At 34.2% G+C, this 8,890-nt stretch overlaps 1 pseudogene; it reads left to right on the forward strand.

Annotated features, from left to right (window-relative positions):
* The first annotated feature begins 539 nt into the window (after positions 1–539).
* LOC122591656 lies at positions 540–8,385 on the forward strand (annotated as a pseudogene).
* The last annotated feature ends 505 nt before the right edge of the window (positions 8,386–8,890 follow it).

The raw sequence follows: 8,890 nt of genomic DNA on the forward strand, positions 1-8,890 counted from the left end.
CTATTTGTTCTGATAGTTACAGCTTCATATTTTACACCACATTGGTAAGTTTCACTACCCTATTATGTTGGATCCGTTAGTTATTCAGCCTTGGACTTTTTTTAAAGAGTCTTAAGCCTTTACCAATTAATTTGGATGTTTATTCTAGTTAGTACTTTTATAAAAGCAAATCGTAAATGGGGAAAAAACTATATTTATAACAGATTGTAGTTTAGATCAGTAATTGAACCTTATTTGTTTTATACTATACTAGCATTGTACCCGCGCGATGCGGCGGTGGTCGTGACGGCGACGGTGTGGTGGTGGAGGCGAGTGTTGGTGGTGGATGTGACGTCGAGTGTCGTAGATAATTCATATAAAAGTAATTGATTTAAAAGGTTAATGGAGATATTTTAGAAAAATAAAGGATTGATAGTGTAATTTAATTATTAATGTTAAGAGAATAATGTATGTGAAAATATTTTAAATGGTTGTAGCCTTGTAGGTGAAAATATTACATAAGAGGGCATTTTAGACATTTTCCCTATGTAACTTTTAACATGGGAGGTAATTCTTTAATATAGAGTATAGATGTGTAATCTAAAGTCTATTATTCATAAACAAATAAACAACTATGTAGTTTGAAATTTTTTTATAACCCACATCGAAGAATAAGAAAAATGATAGGTAGGTATGAGATTATACAATAAGAGACTTAAATATGTCTTGCTTTTCCTTGATTCAACATATTTTTAATTAGACGAGGGCATGGTCTTTTTTGGCCGAGGGCATATATCGTTTTTGATCCAATAAACCATTAGAAACTAAATCTTTTGCACTAAGCATTCCAAAGCTATAGGAAAGTCATAGGGGGCACTTTCCCCATCTATTGTGAACTACATCCGCCCCTGCCGGATACATTCATTTATAGAGTAGTGATATAAAAGTGTCGTTTTTTCAAAGTTGTAACCAATCAAAACAATTTTTTTGGTGGTTAAATGTGAATTTTGTTCTTGGCTTTCATCCCTCTATTTATTTTTGATTTTTTTTTTATCGTTGTGGCGCCACTTCGTCCCTGTATCCGTTAACAACTCCTCACGTGCACGCCACGTGAAGGACTTGTTCGTCCTTTTACCTACCTTTATCCCTGTTCTTCCAAACCCACAAACTTTTCCCAGATCTGCATCTTCATACATTTGAAACATACTCTTTTGTAAAAAACCCACACTTACAAAAACTTACGAGAAATAATTAATACTCCTAACCAAATAGCCTAATAATCCTCCTAACTATGAGATGATGACATGTTGAAAAATCAGGGGGTAAGATTAGGAAAGAAAATTAGTGGATATCACATGTCACCTTCTTAATGTTTTAGGAGGATTATTAGGCTATTTAGTTGAAAGTATATCGAATGACATCTCTAATGAAAGAGCATGAAATTTTAAAAACATTCATATAATTTTTATAATTTATCGATCTACAGTTTTTGAGATAAAAGATTTGGAATAAAGTAGAGGAATAAAATGATTTATAGAGGAGAGAAAAAAAAAAGTGGTTGAGATTTGAGGATAGAGTGAAAAATGAGTGGTTAAGATTTTTTTTAAGAGTATTATGAATAATTGACAGAAGTATTTTGGGGTTTTCAACTACTTAAAGTTGAAAAAATAGAGGGAGCATTTGCTTTATATTGTGTTGATGTGAATTTTTTGGGGAACGTAATGCGACGAGACTAGAGATTACGAGAAATAACATAGTAGGTATGATACTTTGCGTGTGTATATGTATATGCACATATTATATATACGCGAGATAGTACCCGTGCGTTGTGGTGGTGAGATGGTGGATGTGATAGGTCATATGAGATGATATGTCATAGAGTGGGATAGCCAAATGCTTTAGTCGTACGGGCTCCACCCTTGGATTCAAAAATTCGTCGAAAATATATCGAATGACATCTCTAATGAAAGATCATGAAATTTTAAGAACACCCATATAATTTTTATAATTTATCAATATACGGTTTTTGAGATAAAAATTTTTGAATAAATTAGAGGAATGAAATGATTTGTGGATGAGAGAGAAAAATGAGTGGTTAACATTTTAGGAAAGAAAAAAATGAGTGGTTAACATTTCTCGAAGGTGGTGTTTGTTTGGGACTTAATAAATTAAGTCATTACTTAATCAAAAATACTTAATCCATTAAGTTATCAATAATGTTTGGTTTTTTTGACTTAATAAACAAAAAACAACTATATTGACTTAATTCAAACATTATTTATCAATTTAGTCACTTAATGGTTTAAAAAAAACAAACAAACCCTAAGAGTATTTTAAGGTATATAGATGTATTGTATATTATGCATTAATAGGTGTAAATTTTTAAAATTGAAAGTTGAAACCTTGTTTGTTTTATAATATTTTATATATATATATATGAATTATGCATGGCATTTTATCAATGTAGAAGAAGTGGATGGGATTGTATTTGTGAGAATTGATTGATAGACTTATTTTATGATGAAAAAATTTCTCCACTTTGTTTAGAAAGGAAGAGGATGGTTTGAAATTGACACAAATCCAGAAATGAGATTTAGATTTGGATTTAGTAATTTGAATTTAGTTTAGATTTGGTTATAAATCTGAAAATGAATTTATGGTTTTCTTTCTGTTTTGGATGCTAAAGAAAGAGGTAAAATCCCAGAGGAATGTTAACAGCAGTAATGAAAATCCTACCACAGGGATGAGAAAAACTCAAAGTTAACGGCTGGGATGAAAGGCCGTTTTTACATTATCACAGGGACGAAATTTGCATTTAAACCCCTTTTTTTTTAACTAAATAAAAGTTATCATTTCAATTCCCACTTTGCTTTTAGTTTCTCAAATGCCTTGCAATCTTTAAATTTCAAGCTAATAATGCTCATTTTTATCCCCTTAATAATTTGATCTTTAATCTTCTCCTTAGTAGTTTCAACCTGCTTGAATATTCTATTGTTCCTCTCATTCCATATCCGAGCAGCAGTCGGTGCAATTCTTTGCACTATTTTACCAAACTGTTTTAGGACACTTGGATCAAACAAACCAATTTTTTATCTCTTCCCTAACAACTAGGTATACCAATTCCATTAGCCTTGCTCAGAATCTCTACCCAAATCCCCTTTGTGTCATCACATTCAAAGAAAAGATGGTGTACAGAATCTTGTTTTTGTTTGCAGAAAATACAGACATAAGTCTTCATAGGAAACCGTTATGCAAGCTTATCTTGAGTATTTAATCTGGCAAGCCAAGCAATGCAGGCATGACTCGGTATACATTGAGAAAACCAAACTATGATAGCCCAATCAACCCTTTTACCATATTGTCTTGCATCCCTCCAAACACTGTAAACTGCAAAAGTAGTCTCTTAGTCATCCGTACACATTTGTCTTCTTTATTTTCATCAACCTTCGGTACTTCAATTTTTCTAAGAGTATCCACAGTAACCGTCCACCCCTTAAGCCACCTCCAGTTTCTTTCAACTATCAAGTCTGCCACTTTTGCATTTTGAACATTGCTAGTATCCCAACTCATCCTATCAGCTACAACCCTATCTAATGGTCCCTCTTTTAAAGCGTGTGGGTGGAGCTTGGCTGATTAATTGTTATACTACCCTAATCAAGAACAGAGTTCCTTTAATAAAAACTAGTTGATATAGCTAATCTCCTAAGTTGAATATTCGTTTAATCTAAATTTGTTAAAATCAAAGAATTAGAAGGCTGTTTGGTTTATATAATAATATTTGGGTTTATCAGTTCATTGAAACTTAGAGCATGAGGTATGCAAAACCCACCCAGGACGAGATTGGACGCCTCATGACTTTTCTCATCCCGCCATTGACACACCACTTTTATCCATATTGTTCATCGTCCCCAACCCAAACCACCCCGGACACCCTATTTACTCCCACCCCGATCATCATTGGGATGAAGCTCGATGGCAGGCCCTAACAAGGAAGCATACCATGTGCTCTTTTAGGCTTCAATAAGTAATAAGGTCAAGATGATAGACGAATAACTAATAAGCTATTAGAATGGTGTTTATCGGTTTACAACACTTCATATATAATTGGTAAGCCAAAACATAAGGTTAGTCAAACATCCGCTAAGAGATCATTTATATCAAATCTATTAAATGTAAAGCACATGAATATCTATGGAGGGTGTGGGCTCCAAAAATAATTTTGAGATATATGGATTATTTTGCAGATTGGTCAAACAACCCAGATGATATCCATAAACTGATGATAATCCATAAACCTCATCCGTTAATGGATTATCATCCGTGTTGTTTGACCTGTATGCCAAATAATTTTGATTCTAATTTGTTGTAAATGGTTTTAATCCTCAAATTATTATGTAAATACAACAAGCTCTAGCCCCTTCTTGTTACTCTGTTAGCAGACTAGCTTATGCCAAAATTACGGTAGAGTTTGTTGATATTAACCTGTGAAACCAAATTAAAAATTTAAGATGGCCTTATTCTATAAGGTTGATGCGCGCTTAATACTAACTATTTGCATTGGTACTACTGTAAAGGACCCCGAATAAGTTACCTCGAAATTGGGGTCCCTCTTTATGAAGCATCGCTAAAATGTGACTGGGATACTGCTGAATCGATTCTTAAGAAGATACCAAACTTGGTAAGGCATAGCATCACTGAAAATGGAGAAACTGCACTTCATGTTGCAGCATCTGCAAAAGTACCCAAACTGGGGGTAGTGTTTGTCAAAAATCTGGTGGAATTGATGAATAAGGAAGACTTGGCACTTGAAAATGAAAATTTCAATACTGCCCTCTATTTGGCAGCTGCTGCAGGAAACCTTGAAACGGTTCAGATTATGGTAGAAAAAAACAGAGACTTGGTGAAAATCCCTGGTGCTAGAAGAACAATGTTGCCGCTATATGCAGCTGCCCTGTTTGGAAATCAAAATGTAGTCAAGTATCTTTTTGGAGAGTCCAATGACTTGTGTGATGCTGATGGTTGGAATGATGAGAATCGTTGCTGGCTTCTTGAGAAATGCGTGGAGAATAACATGTTGGGTAAGCATTTTAGTTTTTGGTCATTGCACCTGCACATGTTAGATCTTTGTTGATTATCATAATCTGTTTATTGCACTCTCTCCCTCTCTCTATTCCATGTTTTGAATAGGATTTTGGGAGATCTTCTAGAGTCTGGACACGAACTTTGGTCAACTACTTGAAAAATTGAAGTGTTCAACTTAATAGTTTTATACTCTAATCTAGTTACCTATATTATAAACTCTGTATTTTTCCTGCAGTAAATGTCTATCCTTTTGTCTATAAACAAAAAGAAAGTATTGTCTGCAAATTGACATTCTTAAAGATTTTGAGTAAAAATTACATCAACCATGATTTTTGGTTTTCTTAGAATTATATCTTTACAATCAACTCCTTAGACCACTTAATTTATGTCCATTACTATATGTGAAAGGCAAATCTTTATGTATTTCTTTTTTCTCTGATTCTTCTTGCTTTTATTCTAAATTTTCCAATAAAAAGCAATTGTTGAAGTTTTTATTTATTTATTTTTTTTTATAGATATCGCACTAAAGATCGTGAAAATATATCCCAAACTTGGTACTGATAGTGGGAATGTACTCACACTTCTAGCTCGAAAGCCTGACGTATTTTGTGAAACACAATCTACTATTAAGGGGACAGCTGTCAAGCTGCGTAAATATCTTTATTCAAAGATCTTTACAAATCAACCATCTGAAAATAAGTACTCAAAACCTGGTAGTGTGGGTGCAACTGAAAATTTAGATCAAAAGACAGAAGCATCCTCTAAACAAAACTCTAATATCATTTGGAGAACCATTAACTCGGGTAAGCATCTCTACTCCTTGATGTTTTTTATGCATTTGCTATCTGGAAAAAAGCGTCCGAAACCTGGTAATGGGGGTGTACCTGAAGATTTGGAGGGAAAATCTGAAGCATCCAACAAAACAAAAGCAATTGTCATAGCGAAAACCGTCAACGCAGGTAAAGACGTGTCTTCTTACACATCAAAATTTCTATAAGAATAAACCTCCATTTTGCTTCGTAGATCCAAATGTATCGGACTATAAATTCGGTCTACAAAACATTGATATATCTTTTTATCACTACCATATAACGAACTTTATGTTATGTGCAAATTGGTTTAATTTGGTTAAAAATGAGTACTCTAATACACAAAATTTTCATTATGCAAGTTCTTTCAGGTTTAACCTTATGTGAGATCAAAACCTTCACAAAAATGCATCAAATTTGTTTTTTTTTTTCTTTTTACTTTTATGTGAAACAATTTTTTTATCTTAACTTGAGTATCTTATAACAATGTAGTAATTGCAAAAATAAAGAGATAATTTAAAACCTAAAACGTCATTTGAAAGTTTGATCTCACCTAAGGGGCTTATATTTCACATGATCCGTGGTTTATGAATATCTTTTTTTAGCTCCAAAATATAATAAATATGAGTCATCAAGTAGAAATCTTGTTATGTTTAAGATCAATCTAGTATGCCAAACATCTCCGACTCATAGTATATAGCAACTGTTTTCACTTGATCAACCAAATTGCTAGAAGTTTGAGTTCATCCATGCATCATGAAATTTTATTCTGAAAGATGGATCGACATCCTGAATTTGGCTTCTTTTCTGGTTGTTGCTTTCAGCTCATGCAAGTGATGTTTTAAAGGTGAAAGATCCTGCAAATGAAAGCATAGCATTGCAACTGCTAAGATTCATTTGGAAAGATATAGCAAAAAAGCCCAAGAATGAGATTGATAAAATACTCAGAGGGCCGGTAGACGTGAATAAGCAAGACAAGTTCGCTCCTGGAAGGGCTGTTCAATTTATGCAACTACAAAAATCCATTTTGGATCATATTTACAGATTGAATGGCATAATCAGAAGGCAGATAAATGCTTCACAGCTAAAAGATATCGTTTCTGAAAGTCTTGTAAAAATGCATGTTGAAACCCAAAACATAATCAAAGGAGCCCCTGATTTAGTCAACCAAGATAACAAGCCAATTTCCGGTAAGGCAGACCAAGCTCTGGAACTACAAAAGATCATTTCTAAAAGTATTGTGAACATGCATGACGAAATTCAGAAGATAAATGAGATAACTGCAAAGGAAAATCAAGAAACTATACAACTACAAAGACTGCACAAAGTCATTTTAGACCATATTGAAAAAATGAAAACAGAAAGCCAGAAGATAATCCGAAGACCTGCAAAGCAAACATACTCTTCACGGGTAGTTTTTATTGCTGCGGAAATGGGCAATACTAATTTTTTAATTGAGCTCATCCGTCTATATCCTGATCTCATTTGGAAGGTAAATGATAATAATCAAACCATATTTCATATTGCGGTCAAACATCGGAACGCTGGTATCTACAACCTATTGTACGAGATAGGTGCAATGAAAGATATGATAACTCCTCTCCGAGATCCAAAGGAGAACAATATGTTGCACTTAGTTGGGTATAGAGCGAAGGAAAATCAACTCAAAGATGTGTCAGGAGTTGCTCTTCAGATGCAACGAGAGTTATTATGGTTCAAGGTACATATATATATACATATATATAGTTCTCTCCAAGAATCTCGTATTCTCTTTTCTTACACGACGAGCATCACCATATAGCAGTCCATAATTGTTCTAGTTTGTTTGTGTTGCAGGAAGTAAAGAATATGATACCTCCTTCTTATAGAGAACGGAGGAACGAAGATGGTCTGACACCACATGAGTTGTTCACTAACGAACACAAAGATCTAGTTTTAAAAGGTGAGGAGTGGATGAAAGGAACAGCTAATCAATGTATGGTTGTTGCAGCACTTATTGCAACCATAGTATTTGCCGCAGCTTTTACAGTTCCCGGTGGATATCACCAAGACAATGGTATCCCTTTCTTCCACTCAAAAGCAACTTTCATTGTTTTTGTTGTGGCGGATGCCATTTCTCTATTCTCATCTACAGCTTCAATTCTTATCTTCTTAGCTATTCTCACATCTCGTTACGCTGAACGTGATTACTATGAATCATTACCCAGAAAGCTCATGTTCGGTCTCTCCACACTTTTCGTATCTATAACAACCATGACAATAGCTTTTAGTGTCAGTTTTTTCGTACTATACCATAAGGGTTTCATATGGATACCAATCCTTATCGGCCTATTTGCTGTCTTTCCGGTCATCCTATACATGTTGTTACAATATTCTTTGTTTTTAGATGTATTTCGATCAACATATGGTTCTAGGTACCTCTTTAAGCCAAAGAAACAAGTTCTTTACTATTCAAACCCCAAGGTCTAACTATTGTTGTCCTAGATTTGTTCAAGAGAGCTTTTTGTAAAATGGTTGCAAGTTACATGAATATGACAATGTATTTGTTTTAAAGATGAATATGTTTTGTTAGCATTGTCATTTCTTTCTGCTCAGAATCACTAAATCTAGTTACATGTACATCTCTTTTTACTCACAATCCTACAATCTCAAGTCCCATCTTACATCCTAAGCAATCTAGCTCGACTATTGATGGTGAGAATGTGAAATTGTAATCAATATCACCATTTTGATAACCTTTGACAGGGAAACCCATACACTGGTGAACTGTGCAGTCCCAGGAGTCTATCTTATTAGTTTACCCAAGACAACAACAAAAAAAAAAGAGTTCCATAACTTGCTTCCTTAGAAAATCCATCCCATAAGAACTTCTTCGTAAGTTCTTAAGCTTGTTGAGACCGATGATGAGGCAGATTTGAAAATCAGAAGAAGATCAAGTACTCAACCTATCAACTTAAAATCTGAGTAGTGCGACTGTGAGCCTACCCCCAATGTGGAAATTCTACTTGATTTCCAGTTGG

This window comes from Erigeron canadensis, chromosome 3, assembly GCF_010389155.1.
Source record: "Erigeron canadensis isolate Cc75 chromosome 3, C_canadensis_v1, whole genome shotgun sequence".
In the NCBI taxonomy this organism is placed as follows: Eukaryota; Viridiplantae; Streptophyta; class Magnoliopsida; order Asterales; family Asteraceae; genus Erigeron; species Erigeron canadensis.